The sequence below is a fragment of the Lemur catta genome, chromosome 12 (assembly GCF_020740605.2).
Source record: "Lemur catta isolate mLemCat1 chromosome 12, mLemCat1.pri, whole genome shotgun sequence".
In the NCBI taxonomy this organism is placed as follows: Eukaryota; Metazoa; Chordata; class Mammalia; order Primates; family Lemuridae; genus Lemur; species Lemur catta.
The window spans coordinates 51,184,372-51,204,766 of NC_059139.1; the positions used below are offsets into that span (position 1 = coordinate 51,184,372).

Consider the following 20,395-nt stretch of genomic DNA (forward strand, 5'->3'; position numbering starts at 1 on the left):
TAGATCGGATTTGCTTTTGAACAGATCCTTCCAAATACGTGATCTAGAATACTCTTCTGGGAGAAGAGGGCCCTAGAAAGGGAAAAGTGGAAAGTGGGTGCTTACAAGAGGAGTGAGAGGGCAGACAAAGCAGACTGAGTGCTACAGTTGGGTCTTCTCGGTCTATCTGCTCACTGAGGAAAGCCTAGGGCATCACCCAGGAAACTGCAGAAAACAGCTGGCCCCAAACCCTGGGCCTCAGTCACTAATAACTCCCAGGGGAGTGACATTCTCCCCAACTCCTTAGAGAATCCGGACTATAGAAAGGGGAGGGGGGCATATATAAAGTAAGTAGTGTTGACATATAAACTGAAGCCTGATAACCAAATGTGTGGTTGAATCATCTGATAGAATCAGGACCCCTACTTCATTTCCATACTTGACTCCTTGGAAGAAAATTCGGTTCCTGGACACCAGCCTATGTGGGCAGGGAGAGGCAGCCACTGTGGCTGCAGGTCCAAGGCAGAGAGAGGACTGCTGGCATCAGAAAAATCAGGCCTCATCATCTGAATAACTTACTGGAATCAGTAGTCTGTTTCCTCTTAATGGAAAATGGCAAGGAGTGGCAACACATTTCTTAGAATTTTCTTTCTACTTATTTCTGTTCCAGTTCTTACTTGCTGCTCAACCTGTCAGTTTTCACTTGTCAATCCCACAAGTTTCTTTAGACTGAGTTTGCATAGTTTAATAGTTTAGAATCATGAATTCAGACACCCAGACTTTAGTAGCAACACTGCCACGGAACAGGTTTCAGTTTGCCAGAAAAGGAGCCTTATGTAAGTTGTTTTCTGTAGGTGAGGGGTGCTGCTTTAGGTTTCAGAATCTTCGTCAATTAGGATTTTGAGTTGCAATAGAAGCTAACTGTGATCAGTTTAAGCAGAAAATGACTTGGTGGCTCATAGAATCATGGGAAGGGTGGATAACTAGTCTTTAAAATCCAGGAACAGCTCCAGAAACCATGCCTCAAAATTGGTCTGATGAATCATTACAACTAAATTATAAAAAGACAAATAACCCAATTTAAAAGTGGGCAAAGGATCTGAATAGACAGTTCTCCACAGAAAACATACAAATATCCAATGAGCACGTGAAAAGATGGTCAACCTCATTAGCCATCAGAGAAATGCAAATTAAAACCATCAGATGCCACTTCATACTTTCTAGGATGGCAATAATTAAAAAGAATAATAAAAAGTGTTGAGGATATAGAAAAATAAGAATTATCATACAGTGCTGATGGGAATATAAAATGGTGCAACCACTTTAGAAAATAGTCTGGCAGTTCCTTGAACAGTTAAACATAGTTACCATATGATCCAGCAATCCCACTCCTAGGTATATACCCAGGAGAAACAAACACATGTGTCCACATAAAAACTTGTACATGAATGTTCACGGCAACATTATTCACAATATTAATAGCCAAAAAATGGAAACAACTCCAATGTTTGTAAACTAATGAATAGATAATGTGGTATATTCATATAATAGAATATTATTTGGCCATAAAAAGGAATGAAGTGCTGATACATGCTACAACATAGATGAACCTTGAAGACATTAGGCTAAGTGAAATAAGCCAGACAAAAAGGACCACATATTGTACGGTTCCATTTATATGAAAAGTCTAGAATAGGCACATCCATAGAGATAGGAAGCAGATTAGTGGTTGCCTAGAGCTGGGAGGGACATGTGCAGGGCATTGGGAGGTGATACTTAAGGAGTGTGGAATTTCTTTTTGGGGTGAAGAAAGTGTTCTAAAATTGTGCTGGTGGTTGCAAACTCTGTGAAAACCCATTGAATAGTACACTTTAAATGGGTGAATTGTATAATATGTGAATTATACCACATAAAAGCTGATTTTTTTTAAGTTGTTTGGTGAGGAAACTGTTGCTGTGATACGGGGCCGTAGATGTCGCAATATGTAACGTGCTCAGTACTGCAGCAGCTGCAACCCAGACAGAACAAGGAGCTCCGCCGTCTATTTCTTTCGTCAGTCTCTCCCCAGTCAGTCTGGAACACGTGTGAAGGTCATCGTTAGGAGAGTATCTGCATTGTCACCTCTGGCTCCCCAGGACCCCCAAGGTGGGGAATTTGCCAAATGGGAAGAAGATCAGTTGCCGGACTGTCAAAAAGGATATCAGACGTCTACCAGATCAGCACAGGGCACTAGGCTACGCTTTCTTCAGCTTTTGTTCCCTGATCCTCAGATCATTTAACACAGATGCAGTAGATTTTGTTTTTTCTACGGGTACACAGCACTTTATTTAAAAATAGAAGAAATTAATGGAACTAGTTAATATTTATGGAACATGTTAATATTTTCTTAAGAAATTTAATTGCAAATACAACATAGAGCAGTGAACAGATACAACCATATGAGGTTGAAGTAGGTTTTCCATTAAATATCAGCTGAATCTGACTATTCACTGTTTATTCTAGCACAGACTTTCCATTTACAATAAAAACAAGCAAATCTTTAACTTTGGTCTTAATATGACCTGTCCTACATACCTTTGTATCTCTGCTTTGGAGTTTCAAAGCTCTTTTGAAATCCCTTCACTGTTTGCTATTATCAGAAAGTTAGTTCCTTCTAATCCATTTAGTCTATATACCCAGGCCAGTCCTCCTTTGGAGAATGGTGCACCAACTCAGGCCAAGGGGAGACTCAAGTAGTGTCAGATTCTCTTCTCTGGTAACTTGGAAATGGCAACACAGATTCTATTCAGTTAGCTTTAGAAGAGAGTAGTTTGGGGAACAGATCTCAAGTTCTTGAAGATCTATTCAACTTAATTTTGATATTTTCAGCAATATTTTTTAATAGAGTATTGGTTTTATGTTTGAAAATTATTAAATAGTTCATTTTTCTATTGGTCAAAAAATATTCTAAAGGTACATCTGTAAACTGTCTGAAATGTAAAGGAGAACGTTAGATAAAATTGCTGAGCATAATTTGGTGTCTGAGATGGTACTCGGGGAAAAAAGGGCATTTAATGCTAAATAAAAACAAACTATCAAGGCAGGGAGCCCGGAGTATAGAAGGTGGGCGGGGAGGTGACCCAATACATAGAGGACAGGACCCCCACCAGGGTCTGAATGCTGGATCACACTCAAGGGTGTTTCTAAAACCTTAAAATCTCCAGCCAATATAGAGCACCTACAAAGAATGCCTCTGGCTTGGAATTCTGTGAAGGTATCCTATTGTCCAAGGGTCTGAAAGCTGTTTGAACTGATCCCATCACCCAGCAGAGGCTCCATCCTTCGTCAAAGCAAGTCATGCCAACAACAACCAGAGGGAAGGTTGTATTGCTTTTCCTACCTCTTTCTTTTCATTTTCTGGAATATAGAGATTAGAAGAGGGAAAAGCTATAAAACACCTTTTCCAAAAGCCGAGAATGGGTTGGGCGAGGTGGCTCAGGCCTGTAATCCTAGCACTCTGGGAGGCCAAGGTGGGAGGATCCCTTGAAGTCAGGAGTTTGAGTCCAGCCTGAACAAGAGTGAGACCCCTGTTTCTACTAAAAATAGAAATAGAAAAAAATTAGCTGGGTGTGGTGGCACACAACTATAACCCCAGTTACTCAGGAGGCTGAGGCAGGAGGATCACTTGAGCCCAGGAGTCTGAGGTTGCTGTGAGCTAGGCTGATGCCACAGCACTCTAGCCCAGGTGACGGAGCAAGACTCCATCTCAAAAAAAAAAAAAAAAAAGAAAGAAAGAAAGAAAAGAAAAGAAACCAAAAGCCAGGAATGTCTGCCTTTATTTTTGGTTTATCTCTTAATTTTCTTGGGAAATAATTTTCTGTTACAATGAAAAACTAATTAAGTCCAAGACAATTCTGTAGACTCTGGAACTAAGGGTGCCATCTGGGGATAGCCATGTTTAGGAGAGAGAGAGGATACTTGCAGGGAGGAGAGACAGACCAAAGCCACACTGACACATCAGGGAGAGAGCTCCCTTGATTCCTGACAGTTTTCCTGTTTCCCCTTCCCTGTGAGGCCTGGACACACCTCTGGCCCCTGGATTCTAAGAAAAATCTCTATTTCCTTAAAATAAATCCCCTCTAAGCAACTTGAGGGAGTTTGTTCCTTACCATCAAGAATGTCTTAACCCCTTCTTAACATTTCTAACAACTTTTAAAATCTTTCTCCTACAGACCTTGTCTGTATACTTACTTGTCCTTCCTCAGGACTAGCCAAAAGAACCCTCTGAAAGTGGAGTCATGCCCTACATGTCCAGAAATGCTTTATTTCCCACAATCAGGAACTTCTGGACATCAGTAGCCCCAATACTGAAACCCAAAGCTACCATTAGTCCTTGATCACCACAACATGCCACCAGAAAAAATTTTAAAAACATGCTTTAGATCTGAAAGAACTTATCTTTCCCTCCCATACACCCTGCAAGTATTTTCAACTCTATTGAACGCAGAGTTACAGGCTTGAACAGAGACCTGCAATGACCTAATACCAACTTTAGCATATACTACCCAGGAGCTGGTATTGAAAAGGTCTTGATCGAGCTCAGTTTGATCTCAAGAATTAGAGTCCCGGACTTTCTTTGAATCTCTCCTGGAGTCTTGAAAGATCTCATCCTAGCAGTTCTCCAAACTATACTGTTGAGACCCACCTGACGACTTTGAGCCTCAGACTCTGAAAGACGTAGGTGCTACCACCTGCTTCACAGGTGCACGTGGGGGTAAATGAGAATAGGAAGGCAGGAGGACATCACATGTCCCTGGCACAGAGCAGGGCATGGATGAGTGCCAGTTTCCTCTCCCCTCAGTAGAATCTACCAGCACCCCTGACTTGAGCGGGTCTTGGGTTCTTATTGTCATCTCTAACAAGGCTGTTCCCCAGCCACCACTCCTCACCCTGCACCCTTAGTGGAGGGACAGTCCCATATGCAAAAATAACTTCTTGCTTTTTGCTTTAATTTTAAATCAAAACCAGGAGTGAACTCCAATCTGCACTGTACCTCCCTCACTAGTGTCTTTTCTCTAATTTCATTGGTTCGGGTTGTCAGAAAATGTTAAGGTTTTCTTAGTATTTGAAATACATTTCAGGGTCACATTAAAATACATTAGTCCTAAAGCCCCACTGCAATAATTGTCAGCTTTGACCCAGAATAGGGCCAGGGAGGAGGTACCTGCAGCCACTGAGATGTATAATTGGAACAGCTCTTTCAGCAGAACTTTATGAATGGTCTGGCACTAAAAAGGATTTACTTTTCCTTTCTATTTGTTTATGAACTGTGTGTAACTTGTCTTTGGAACTCATAATACAGACTCCTAGATGTTGACTAAGTGGATGAATAGTGAAGGGGTGATACAGGGAAAAATAATTAGAAAACACATCAATTTTGCTTGGTTACACTTTCCTGAGGAAATCATTGTTAAAGAGGTGCCTCTGCCCTAATTATAGGCTTATTAATAAAGTGGGTTTGTAGAACTTCAGAGTTTGGATTTCCCAAGGTTAATTCAATGTTGGGAAGGAAAAGGAAGAGAACAAACATATGGAACATTTGTCATTTGTCAAGTATTGTACAAGGTATTTTACATGTATCATTTCAACATAGCTGCCTTATGAAGTAGATATTAGTCGTTTAACTGGTGACAACTTTCAAGCTCAGGAAAGGAAGGGGAAATAATTTGCTCAAGCACACACGGTGTCTTAGTCTGTCTATACTGCTATAACAAAATGTCTGAGACTGGATAATTTATAAAGAACAGAAATTTATTTCTCAGAGTTCTGGAGTCTGGCTAGTCCAAGATCAGAGCTTGTGCCTTCTTGCTGAGCCCTCACATGGTAGAAGGGGCAAAAGGGCCTAGGATACTCCCTTCAACCTCTTTTATAAGATTGCCAAGCCCACGAGGGCTCTGTCCTCATGGTTTAATCATCTGCTAAAGGCCCCACCTCTTAGTACTATCACATGGGTGATTAAGCTTTAACATGAATTTTGAGGGACACATTCGGACGATAGCACATCGAGTGAGTAGTGAAGCCAAGATTTAAACCCAGGCCTCTCTGAAGTGAAAAATGCTATTTCTATCTCTATCCCATTGGCTTAGCACTGTGGTATATATTAAGATATAAGATATTAAGATACTGACACATGATTTCTGTCTCAAGAAACTTACTGTCAAGTAGAATACACATAGTAAATGCTAATTATAATAATACAAAGTAGCATTTAATAAACATTATGGTATAATTATCAGAGTACTCTGTCAACAGAGAATTCCAGGAAACCTCAAGTATTGTATTTCATATAACAGAGTGAGCTCACTAAGAGCCAGCTCAGTCACACTGATTTTCTAAAAACAGCTATCCAGGCAGGGCTCACATGGTACCCAGTGTTGATAAGGGGGTGGGTAGGAATGTGAGGCTCTTGTCCACACTACTGATAGGAATGCAAATTAATCAAACTTTCTGGAGGGAAAATTGGCAACATGTATAAAAAGCCTGAAAAAATTACTTTGGTTTTGACCCTCAAATTCTGCTTCCTAAGGTGTAATTCTAAGAAAACGAATGTGCTAAAAGATGTATCTATAAGGATGTTTGTCATAGCATTTTTTTTTAATTATAGCAAAAACTTGAAAATAATCTAAATGTTCAACAACAGGGTTTGGGGTAAAGAAAATATTCTATCACGTGATACAATGCTATGCTAACCATTAAATATGAAGTTGTAGAACTGCAGTTCTCCAAGTGTGGTTCCCTCTCAGGGCATCCATAAGGTCAAAACTATTTTTATGGTAATTCTAAGACATTATTTATAATTGCCACTTTCGTTCTCTCATAAGTATGAGAGTATATAAAGTATATAAGAGTATATAGAGTATGAAAAGCTTATTGATTTTTTTCAGATTCTACATTGCAACGAGTCTTTAAAAAACTATTACTTTTCAAGTTTTGGTGTGATATAAAGAAAATATCCACAATTTTCTGAAAATTACTCTTCCCTCTTCCAACTGCTTATCTGTGTGAGGCTAGATTTTCTTTATAGACTTCTATTAACAGAACATGTCTATATTTTGATGCAGAAGCAGATGTGAGAATTCAGCTGTCTTCTGTTAAGACAAACATCAAAAAGATTTGCAGAAATATAAAATAATGACACTCTTTTCACTAAATGTTTTTGTTTGTATGTTTTGGAAAACAGAATTACTTTTTGTAAAATATGTTATTGATGTTGACATGTGATAGGTCATTATTGCTATTTTTAGATGAATTAGGAAAAATTGAAAATTTTCTTTTAATTGCTATTACTATAATATTGAAAAATACAACCTACATAAACAAAAGCATTTTGAGGTCCTTAATAATTTTTAAGAGTGTAAAGTGGATTTGAGGCCAAAGAATTTGAGAATAGCTATTGGAAAAGAATATTTAATAGCATGAAAGATGTTCAGAGTATATATATGTGTTTTAAATTTTTTTGTTTTATCTTTTTTGTTTTTTCAGTTTTTTCTTTTGTGTTTCTTTTTTCTTTTTTGTTTGTTTTTTCCTTTTTAAAATTTTTCTTAGAGAATATATTTTTAAGTTAAAAAAAGCACATTACAAAATATCATTTGTGTGAAAAAAAAGGAGCAACTCAGGGTAGACCAAGAATGAAGGAAATATAGCAATATATTAAAAGTGATCTTTGAGTGTTAGGATTATTGGTTATTTTAATTTTCTTTTTTGTGTGTTTCTATGTTTCTGCATATTCTACAGTGAAATTTTTATTTGGTAACTAGGAAAAAAATATTTATTGTTTATTTAAAAAGTTTTTTTATTTTATATTATTTTTAGAGATAGAGTCTCAATCCATTGCCTTGAGTGGAGTGCTGTGGCGTGAGCCTAGCTCACAGCAACCTCAGACTCCTGGGCTCAAGCAATCCTCCTGCCTCAGCCTCCCAAGTAGCTGGGACTACAGGCATGCACCACCACGCCCGGCTAATTTTTTATATTTTTAGTTGTCTGGATAATTTCTTTTTATTTTTAGTAGAGATAGGGTCTTGCTCTTGCTGAGGCTGGTCTCGAACTCCTGGGCTCAAGCGATCCTCCTGCCTCAGCCTCCTGGAGTGCTAGGATTACAGTTGTGAGCCACTGTGCCTGGCCTAAAAATCTTTATTTTTAATGATAAGACCTAAAAATCTTGCACTTTCACCTGAGTTCAACTGAAGAATGGGGAAAAATATATTAGCAAGTGTTGCCTGTATTATGCCTTTTAAAACATTTCACTGGATCAAATGCATGTCATTTTTGATTGGGTTTTTGTGTTTTTCTTTTTTGTAGGTGATTAATAAGAGAATATTATGGGAAATTCATCTTAATTTTTAAACTCCTAAAGAGATCTGGGAGTGCTTTAAAACCTTGTAAAAATGATTTTGGGGATGCAAAGTTTTACAATAATCCCATTTATTCTAACACAGTTCTCCATAAAAACAAATTAAATTACTGAATCTCCAATTTTGAGATTTTACAAGTCAGAAATAGGAAGCCTAGAACAAGCTACTAGCAAGTTATTTCCTAGAGTATAAACGGGGATTTTATTTAATCTCTTTGTTTCTTTTTCTCTCTGGCTTTTTAGAGACTTCCTTTTATGAGTTTGATTTTACAGTCTGGTTATGTTTTAGGTAAGATATTTCTTATTGTTGTTGTCTTTTTTTTCCTGGTGGTGTTTAAGGGTGACAATGGGACCATCAGCCAGTTCCTCTGGATGCTTCTCATCCGGTAACTCTGCGATAGCCAGGCTGTTGCCAATCTGCTTTCAAACTCATAGGGACCAAGCACCCTGCCACCAGCCTAACATGGCAGAATTTGATTAAAGAGTAATAGCCATTAAAGGTGGTACACACAGAAAAAGAATGTAGGCAATTGGTTGGAAAGTGGAAGAGGAGAGATGCAAAGTTTAGTTGTTGGTAAAGATTTTGTCACCAGACTTTGTAAATTGTATTCTTGAGAGAGAAATCTTTTAGGTTCTCCAGTGTTAAGGTCACCTTAAAGAGGGAAATTAACCATTTCCAAAAAAAGATAGTTTCCCATAAATCCTTATAGATCCTTGGTTTGAGAATAAAGAAAAAATGGAGGTTGGGAAATTTTCTAAACACTTTATGTATGCACAAAGGAACATGCTTTCTAATACTGCACTTGTAGAAACCACAGAGTTAATGGTGGTGTCATCCAGAGCTGATCTAGCAGAAAATATATGAGGATTTGTCGGTAACTATAACATCATGATTAATTTTCCTTGGTGAATTATTGGCAGCATTAGTTTGGGACTAGCTCAAAAGTCAGTGGAGGAGCACTTGGAAATCAAAGACAGGTTGTTGCTCGATCACAGGTTTCAGTCTAACTCCCTTGCATTTTCCACTCCCTCTTTGCATACGCCACGGAAGGTTCTCAAGGATGCTTTTCTCCATAGCTGGAGGGCGCCCTCCCTGTGCCTCCAGTGGACTCTCTCTGAGGTTTATTCAAACAGGCTCAGGAGAGCCAGCCCACTGCCATGCAAGTCTCTCTGCTGGCGCCACCCTGGCAAAAGCATCCTCTCTCCTGCAGCGCCAGGGCTGAGATGCATCTCACCCCTCCCTACTCATCTCAGCAGCAGCTGATGGAATGGGGCCTTAGTGTTGGGTTTTTTTTTTTCTTTTCTTAAAAAATGACAGAGAAAAGAAAAATGACAGAGAAAAGAAAAATGTAGTAAGCATATGGAAAAACCCCGATTCCATTTAACAGATGAGCTGAGTTTTATTTTTAAATGCATTATTATTATTTTCAAGGCTACAATGTAAGGGCTCTTTCTCGGTTGCAAACTTAACAAGAAAAATTGCTGGAGGGCCACCAAGGAAATCCGATCAGCTTTCTCCTACTTTTTGGACCAATTACCGCTCATTCTTCCTGTTATTATGGAGTTATAATTGTAGTAAAAAAAAAAAAAAGTATAACGGCTGAAATGCAGTCTATCCTGGCTCACTGATTTATTTTAAAAAGATCCCAACCTGACACATTCTGTTCAGATGAAGTGCTCTGTCTCTTAGTTACCACCACTCAACACACACAGGAATTTGACAGCAGAGGCTGGTGGGGTACGGTTTCTGCTCTGCGCTAATACTCAGTAGCTGTTGAAGAATTCCAGTACTAAACAGTTGAGCCCGTGTTTAACTCCTCAACTGGGCATCCCAGAACACGAATATTCTTATCCTCCATGGTTTTTCCCTTATATCCTCAGCCGAGGTTGATGTTGCCTGTGGTTGCCTCTCTTTTCTCGCTCTTGGGTCTCCCTATACCAGTGGTTCTCAACGAATACATGTCTCAAGACATTTTTGATTGTCACAACTGGGAATGGGGTATTCATGGCATCTACTTGGTAGGAGCCAGGGATGTTATTAAACATCCTCAGCACACAGGACAGTGCCCCTAGCACAAAGAATTATCCAGCCCCAAATGTCAATAGTGCCACCATTGAGGAACCCCTACCTCCCAAGACCACAGATAATGGAGTTGCCCAAGTTTTGGTCTGAAGCAGTCACTAAGCTCTGAACCAGCCCTGTCACACCATAGTTTATTTATTTTGGTTCTCTGGTCCTATCATCTTTTTGTCCTTAGTTTTTGATAATAGTGGAAAATTTAGTGGATGAGTTTTTTTTTACTTTTCTCTGGAAGATTCAGATGTGTGCCTGTAGTTTATGTAATTGAGTAATAGTCCCAGCTCGTAGCCAGATCCTGAATAGATAGATACTCTCTAAGTATTTATAAATTTATTGTCCATGCTGAAGCCCAATGACCCTTTTAAACTCTGGACAGATAAATGATTTCTACAATTCCAGAGTTTTGAATGGATCACATTAATACCTTTCCCTACTAGGTAGACGCTTCCTACTTGAAATAAATGAAGATATTTATGCACGTGGCCCACATGTAGTATTTTGGTTGGGGAGGCATCAGGGTAGAAAGAAGATAGTCACTGCTTTGAAACGTCCTGCTTTCAAATGGATCACATCTTTATCTGGTCCTGGTTGTAAGATCAGGCGCATGCCTTAGGTACTCAATAACTTGAGTTATCTTTGCTGTTAAAAACAAGCATATGTGTAGCCCATTATTAACTAATTATCAGGACTATCCAAAGCCCTAGGAAAGACAGGGTGATGGGTATTTTCTAGTCTGCTTGGAATGGAATTCAGAAGGATCTGCATTAATACTAACATACATACCACTGGATCTTGTGACTTTCAAGACGATTACAGACTTTTGCGGAGGTGCCCCAAAGCACACCCAGACACATCCTATGGTTTCACACCTCTATCGTTTTGCACATGTTGTTCCTTTTACCTGAATTGCCTCTAGCTGGGTCCTCCTGGAAAACTCATTTTTATCTTACAAAACCTTACGTCAGTCTTTTGTACTCTGTGGTTATATTCCAGACCCCTCCTCTTACACATGTATTCAAATAGCCTGCCCCACTCGATCTCAAAGTTAAAAAATTTCCTTCTCTGTACCAAATCTGATGCCTTTTGCACATTCTTTGTGTTGAAGCATGTGCTGCACTATATTACAATGGTCTATTTGCAGGTATATTTCTATGCCCCCCTCTAAGTTCCTGAAAGGGGAGAACTGTGTTATTTCTCTTTATGTTCCCACTACTTTGCATATTATGGGCACTTATTGCAATTTAAAAACAGAATTCCTATTATTTATTTTGCCAGGCTCAGTTTTTGCTCTGTTTTTTAATTTGCAAAATGGTATCAATTAACTGGGTTATCGCTGGTAATGGGACAGAGATGGGGTGGTAGTTATTAAGGGAGACTATGTTAGATTAATTTTTTATAATGAGAATGTTTTCTTTCATTTACTTTTGCAGTTAAAATTATATACATACATATATATGTATGTATGTATATATATATAAAACAAAAATGTGTTTTCTATGCCCAGGAGTTAAGATGTTTTATGTTGGAGTGAGATGTTTAATAGTGACTGAGAGATGTATTAGTTAGGCTTTGTACTAGATAAGGTAACACTAAATGCTGTAACAAACCCCCAAATCTCAGTGACTTAATGTAATAAAAGTTTCTCTCTAGCTCACTTAAAAGTCCAACATAGGCTGAGTGTGATGGCTCACACCTGTAATCCCAGTGCTTTGGGAGGCTGAGGTGGGAAGGATCACTTAGGCCAGGAGTTTGAGACCAGCCTGGGCAATATAGCAAGACCCTATCTATAAAGAAATTGTTTAAAAATTAGCCAGGCATGCTGGTGCATATCTGTAGTCCCAGCTATGCTGCAGCCTGGACAGTAGAGTGAGACCCTGTCTCTGAAAAAAAAAAAAAAAAAAAAGTCCAATACAGGTATTTCTGGTTGGGCAGCTCTTATTCCAGCAGTGAGTCAGGGACCTAGGAACCTTGCCTGTTGTAGCTTTGGCATTTTCAGCTTGTGGCATTTAAGGTTGCCATGCTTCAAGCTGTGGATGGGAAAAAGTGCAGACAACTGCATGTGGCAGATTTTTATGATCCAGGCCTAGAAACAACATACATACTAGTGCTCTCTTTCCATTGCTAGAGCCCAGTCACTTGGCCATCACCTGGTGACACCTAACTCAAGGGAGTCTGGGGAATGTAGACTATCTGTAAACCTGGAAAGAGGAGAAACGAGCTTGGCAATAAGGTAGCCATCTCTGGTAGCAAGCAAAGAAACAACTCTGCATACCAGACAGAAGATGGAATCTATTAGAGGAACCCTAAGGAGCTCACAGGATGAATGATGGATTAGGAACCAGGGGAGTGCTGGGTGGGGTCTAGGGCATAAGAAAGACTGATCATCTGGCCCGAGTGCCACAGATTTTCAGCCTTTAAGTCATTCTGCTTGATATTCAAATTCCTGATTGGGGTAGGCCAGAGGGTGTAGGGGGCCCCAACCAGCTTAGCCTGAGTAACTGCCCATCCCTGAGCTATTAGAACATGGCAGGCCTGCCGGTCCAATGGCTTACCATCTCATTCAGAGTAAAGTCCAGACACTCCCTATGAGCCCAGGTGGGCTGGTTCCCAGCTACCATTCTGACCTCATTTCCTATTTCGCCCTCTTTCACTTCTCTGCAGCACGATCCTGTCTTTGCTGTTTTTGACCATGCCAAATGCAGTCGCATCTCAGTGCCTTTAGTGTTTGCTTTGCTCCTTCTCCTAGTACTTTCAGACTCACTCCCTCACTTCCTTCATGCGTATGCCCAAATGTCTCTTTAATTGAGAGGTCTTTCTTGATCACCCTGTATAACATAGCACCCCAACTCGTAGCCATCACCCTCTCTCCCATTCACCCTGTCTTACTTTCTTCATAGTGCTTATCATCTCTCATCCTAGAATCTAAGCAACATGAGAGCCAGGACTTTGTTTTATTTGCTGCTGTGTCCTCATTGCCTAGAACAGAGTCTGGTATGTGGTAGCTGTTAAATATTTGTTGACCAAATCAAATGATGACTCTGAGGGTAAAAGGAAAGAATATAGGTGAAGGTATGTGGAAAGTCATTAAGTGATATGCAAATATGACTTATCATTGTTGCTGAAAACCAGACACCCAGGGAGTGTCAGAGCTAGCACTGGAATCCAGGTTTCCTCACTCCTGCTAGCAGGTGGTCGCAGAGGCAGCTGTAGAGCTAGCATGACTTGAGGCTAAAGTAACCTGAGGCATTTCTTTTAAGAATACCAACTTTTATCTTTTTTGCATAATCTAATTCAAATTGTCAATTCTATTCTTTCCAACTCATAGACCCTTTTGCAGTGGAGATTAGTATTATTTATCACAGACCATGGTGATGTACCTTTGAACTTGGTCTTTGTTGCTTATAGAGCGTCGTTCTATGCAGTTCTGGGCTTCTCAAATCTTGTGCAAAAATGATATGCACGTGCCTGTGTGTCTGAGGGAGACCCACATGGGATCAGGGCATTGCTGAGTTCTGAGTGGCAGATTGCTTTTGGTCTGGTTGGTTCACACATCAGTTTGTGGTGGATACTTACGAGCGTGTAGATTATGCATCGTGTCTGTTCTTGCTGTCGAGTCATGTCCTCTAGGTTCTACCACTGATAGATGGTATATTTATTTATATTGGATCTGGCAAGTAGAATTACCCTCTTTTCCTTATCTAAGTTCTGAAACAATTGACAGATAAATCAAAGGAATGATAGAGATAAAAATATCAACTTTATTACTGATAAAACTGATACCAGAAAATGTGGCTTAGGTAGACGACAATGTGCTTTCTAGTACCAAATCTCAGAAATAAACAGATTTAAATACCCAGTCATGGGCTCTGAAGAACCAGAGGCCTTTCCTTGTACACTTCACAGCACAAGGAACACAGTAACATGGGGAAGAGTGATAATGAGAAGCTAGACCAGCAGTGTTATTCTAATAGATGCCCTTCTACAGGAGAAGAAACATGTGGAATTAGAAATCAGTGTCACAAATAATTATTTTAAATAAATTACAATCATGTATTTTAAGAGATTTTACAGATAAAATGCCCCATTAAAAAAACTAAAAAGATATGAATCTTCATAGCACTGTGTAGGGGATGCAGGAGAATGTTCACATATAACACCTGAGTGTTCTCAAACTCAGCTGGGAGAATGCTGACTGTGTCCAGTGTTGCCCTCGTACAGGTGAGGGCTCAGGCAAGCACCCAGTTTGCTTTGCAGTGGAGCTACCTCCAGCAGCAATGTCCAAATGCATCCTAGGTTTCAGAAGAATAAAACAAGACAAAGTTAATTTATGTTTCTGTCATAAGTCTATAGCTCAGACCAAACTGATTAATTCGAAATGAACTCTTAAGACCTTGTAAAAATTTGCACCAAATAGTAATTTGGCCGTAAAAGGCCATGCTTAACATAGTGCCTCCCTAGCACATACTTTGAGTTCAATAAATACTTGTTGAATGAATGAATCTTGACTCTGGGCTTCCAAAAAGTGATTGAGGGGGCCGGGCGCAGTGGCTCATGCCTGTAATTCTAGCACTTTGGGAGGCCGAGGTGGGCAGATTGTTTGAGCTTAGGAGTTCGAAACCAGCCTGAGCAAGAGTGAGACCCCGTCTCTAATAAAAAATAGAAAGAAATTAGCTGGACAACTAAAAGTATATATAGAAAAAATTAGCCGGGCATGGTGGCGCATGCCTGCAGTCCCAGCTACTTGGGAGGCTGAGGCAGTAGGATTGCTTGAGCCCAGGAGTATGAGGTTGCTGTGAGCTAGGCTGACGTCACAGCACTCTAGCCATGGTGACAGAGCAGGACTCTGCCTCAAAAAACAAAACAAAACAAAAAAGTGATTGAGGAAGTCTTGTCCTTTCACCTGAAACAGAAACCTCATGGGAGTAAACACTAATGAATGGAAACTATTAATAGAAATGTACAAAAAGAGAAATACAAGTGCTTTTAACTACTTTTCACTATGACTATACCTAATTGGCTGGAGTAACCAAAACTCCCTGTTTTCTCTGTAAAACAGACTGATGCCCTAGGCAAGCTGACTACTCTTGTAAGTACTGTCTAATAAGTATATTCTCCTTTGTGTTGTATTTATACTAAGGGTCACTTGTGATTGTTCTCGAGCCTTTTTATATACTAGTTGTACTTGTTATTGTTATAACACGATTTAATTAAATATTGCTTAAGCTGATGAAATACGAGTACAAAAATAAAAGAGTTGTTCCCATGAAAACAAAGTTGAATGCTTTGGAAAGATTTCATAAAAGGAGAGCCTCTAACAGAAACACTAAAAGACACGATCCCTGCTCACAGGAAGTGTACAGTCTTGTAGAGGCGCTAAGATACACATAAAAATAACTTGAATGTAAGATGGTAAATACCACAGGAAAATATTACATTAAGATTCTACAGGTTCAAGGGGAGAAAATTACTTTTGGCTTGCAGCATCAGTGACAGCTACATGGAGAAGTTGATATATGAGCTGGTCTCTAAAGAAATAAGAGCAAAATATACAGAGGTGATTCATTTCAAATGAAGAGAAAGATATAAGCAAAGTCATGAAGGGTAAAACCTTTGTTTGGATGGATCATAGAATGCATGAAGGGGAAAATAACTAGGTTTCAAATAATAGAGGGCCCTAACTTCCAGGCTTCTGAATTATCTGGTCGTTGATATTTATTCTTTCTATCCACAATGAACTTGAATGTTCTTAGTATATCTACAAAATGAGCCCTTTCTGTTATGGCATAATAATGCTGTATAATAATTTTTTTCATTCATGGTTTCATGAATTTTTTTCCTAATTCCCTAATGGCGTATAAGCTCTTTTTAACCTAAGCTGTTTAATACTACTTTTGTTCAGCAATGCATATGATTTTGTTTCTACTAAAGACATGGACATTAAATTAATTCTTAGTGAAATATTAATTGTAGAATTAGTGATTATATTTTTAAGAAGTCAATTTTTTTAAGACTCATAAAATGCTAATAGTTTGTATTATAAGATCACAAGTTTGCTGGGTGTTTTATGCTTTAAAGCTATATTTTGAAGTTTGTAACATAAGCAGGATCATATGTGACTTTCCCATTGTTATAACAATTGATATTTAATGCATTTAAAAAGATTTAGTTGGAAAAATATCCTACCCATTACCTTCTTCTGTTTGATACACTACCTGTTGGTGCACTGTGATTGCTTAAAGGTAGAATAAGGCCTCATGCAAATCCAAAGTAGTATTCATCATTATATTCCTATCAAGAACTTTAATGGTACTTTAACTGCTGGTCAGAGGAAAGAACTACCAGTTCCTAGAATACAAATCTTGAGTTTTGCAGGAAAAAAGTATAATATAGTCATGTGCCGCATAATGATGTTTCATGCTTTGGTCAATGACAGACCTCATATATGACAGTGGTCCCATAAGATTATAGTACCATTTTTTACTGTACTTTTTCTATGTTTGGGTATGTTTATATATACAAATACTTACTATTGTGTTACAGTTGCCTACGGTATTCAGTGCAGTAACATGCTGTACAGGTTTGTAGCCTAGGCACAATAAGCTATACCATGCATGTAGCCTAGGTGTGCAGCAGTCTATACCATCGAGGTTTGTGTAAGTGCACTCTGTGATGTTTGCACAAGACTGAAATCGCCTAAGGATGCATTTCTCCCAATGTATTCCTGTCGTTAAGTGACTCGTGACTGGAGTTACAAATCTTAACCTTCAGATAATAGTTTGAGGACCCATTTCACTTCTTCAGAGTGTAGGGGTTTTTTTTTGTTTTTTTTTTTTTTAAGGAAAGAATGAGAGTATCAATCAAAACAAAGATACTCATGATGAAATATGGGAAATTATTATTTTGGTCGCTCCAGTTTGATGGCTAGCCATTTCCTTCTTTAGAAATTTCAGTTTGTACATATGTATTCCCTCTCTCATCTTTCCTCACTTATAAGATGAGAAATACTTTCTCTGAAAGCAGAATCTGAGAAAGAAAAAAAAGCAGCAAAAACAAACAAAAAAAAGATATATATTATAAAGCCACAGGGTTCTTTCCACTCATGATTCTAAAAAGCTTAATTTTTAATAAGATGCTAGTCTGTGTTTGAGCAAAGATGAAATGAAGAAAAAAGAGAGAGAGAGAAGGTGTACCCAGGAAAGGTGATCATGGCCTGAAGAAGGAACACAGGAATTCTGGACATGGTCATCATATTCCAGGACCTGATCCTTCAATTTGCAATGTCAGAAATTATGTTTTTTCAGCACATTTAATGCAATCTATCACTTGAGAACTGATTTATACTAATACAACTCACAAAAAAATAAATTTAGGAAATAAAATGAGAGCCTCCTAAGTCATTAGATTTATTGCATTGCACTCCTATAGATAAATCTGCATGGGAAGCCAAGAAATAACGAGAGGGTTGCTTTGTGAGAATGCAGTATGAAGCAGGTGGATGAGAGGATCTCCATAGCCAATAGCATTTAACTATAAAATGCTCATATACGCACAGAGGAGAACACTTGCATTTCTCAGTAAAAAGCAGTCCTGGAAGCATTTCTGAACTCTATGGGGACCATTTCCCTACTGTTAATACGTTGTTTCTTTAGACTGAGTATAATATGGCTATGGCTTTACACATGCTAATGCCGTATAGTCACTCTCTGGTTCCTATTGGCTCTGTCATTCGACTTTGGGTCTCTCAGTGAGCCAGACTGTTTATTCATATACACACTTTGCATATCCTGTGAACTTTTCTTGGAATGACCTCCCCATCCTCACACTGTCTTCTCTCCTCATCCATTTGGCAGACTCCTCTATTTCTTCTTCTGCAAACCACTCAAGGATCTTTCGTCTGTGTAGTCATCTGTTCTTTATGGTGTTCTCATTGTATCTTGCCTATCTTCTGTAATAGTACTTTTCACACTGTATTAAAATGTTTAGTTCTGTCTCCCTATTAGATTTTGAATTTCTTAGAAGAATGTTCTGTCTTATTGTTTAGATACTAGGAATACAAAGTATAATAAAAGTTTTACTTTCACTCAGTAAAAGTTTATTAAATGAAGAAATAAATGAGTGAGTGAATAAGCAAATGATTGATTGCGTGAATCCACTGCAGCAGGGCTGTACCTTCTGATGACTGCCGTTTCAGCACTCTCCTCAGCACTCCTCACCTCATTCTCGCTGGTAATGAAAACTTCTCTGGTTGGGCACATTGAATTTACAGTCAATAATTAACTCTAAATTGAATTTATAATTGAATTTTATAATGCTACTACAATCATGGGCATTCAAAATGCTGACTTCCCAGATGCATGTCATAACCTCGGTTTTTAATTTCATCCTATTTCGGTTAAGTGACATGGAAGAGAGAAGAAGTAGAATGAGTTGAAAATTCTGTGAAATAACTTTAATTAGGTATGTAAAAGAGCTTGAAAAAACAGTTGAAAGTAAGATTCAGTTCAGGACCACGATAGAGTATTAATTCCTAATTAAGTTCAGTAGTTTAATACCAAAGCAAGTAAGTAAGAGCAGAGTTTCTGGGAAAATGGACAAACTGCTTTTTCCCACTGCTTCTCCTTTTCACCCATGGCATGTGTAGAAAATAATATTTATAGTGGGGTAAATGGATGAGGCTGCTTGCTGTTGCAGGCTAGTGGCCCAGGGGCTCTGGCTGTCCCAGGCTCCACCTGGCTGTGCTGAGAGATAAGGACATCAGGATCTCAGGACATCCATAACCCCTCTGCAGTAGATTTCTGGGGAGACTCTGAAGTTTAACCAAGGGGAGCAGAATGTACCTGCGAGGACTTATAGTCCTGGTCCTCAGCCAGCCTAACAAACCGGGAAGGCCCGTAAGCAAGAACGGTATGTGCTATTTAAGTTTCAGAGCTAGGATTGTTTATGCAAGTGATTTCAGCTCTGGATCCATGTTGGAGTCGCCTGTAAGCTTTTAAAACATGAAAACTTAGCAATCTCCAGAGTCTACCCTGATACAATTAAATCAGAATCTCTGTGGAGAAGGGTATGGGATGGTATTAGTATTTTTAAAAAGCTCCCCACAGGTGCTTTTAAGTGTTCTGGAGTTAAGAACCACTGATATAAGCAGTGACTGATGATAAAAAAAAAAAAAAGAATCAGTAAGGGACCTAAATTCTGTGTATTTTTCTTAAAAGTGCCTTCATTTAATACTTAGGCTTAGCAGTTTTAACATAGAGAGTTTTTTTGTTTTTATTGTTGTAAAAAGGTATAAATCAATAATTTGGATTTATCTCAAATTGTAACCATATTCCTGGAGGAAATAGCCCTTGGAGTTTTGATCTTGAACTTCATGTTTATGAAGTGTTGGCAAACATGACTGCTGAATGGATCAGCGGTGGTAACGGGGAGGTTTTTAAACTAAGCCTTGAGGAGTAGAAAGAATTGAAATGTGCAGAAGAGGTGGAGTGTGGTGGAGGCTAAGCATTCTAAATGGAGGAATAGCATCAGCACAGGTGACGAGGGGGTAGAAGAAAATTCCAGAGAAGAAGAATGCTGCGGAGTGTGAGACAGGAGCTCAATGGTAACTGAAGGGGCCGTCAAAGCCAGCCATTGCAGAGAGGCTATGAGAGCAGTTCCAGGAGACAGCCTCTCCAACACCTGCAGCGATTGAAAATGCCCATGCCCAGGCTCCTTTGATCTCTAGTCCAAGGACTGCCTGGAAGGCCTGATTACAAATAACATTTGTTGGGCACTAAATCCATGCCAGGACCTTTTCATATGAATTAATTAATTTAATCCTCACAGTAGCCCCATGGGATAGTTTCTATTATTATTCTTGTTTTATAGGTGAGGAAAGAGAAGCACAGTAGGCTGGCATCCTTTGTGATCTCCCTATGTTCAATGACCTTTCCTCCCTCTATCATGACTCA

General features: G+C 39.0%; 1 protein-coding gene across 1 annotated transcript in view; it reads left to right on the forward strand.

Moving 5' to 3' along the window:
• CMYA5 (cardiomyopathy associated 5) overlaps positions 1-20,395 on the forward strand; it is an 87,988-nt gene that overhangs the window by 8,944 nt on the left and 58,649 nt on the right. The gene's annotated exons all lie outside the window — the stretch shown is intronic.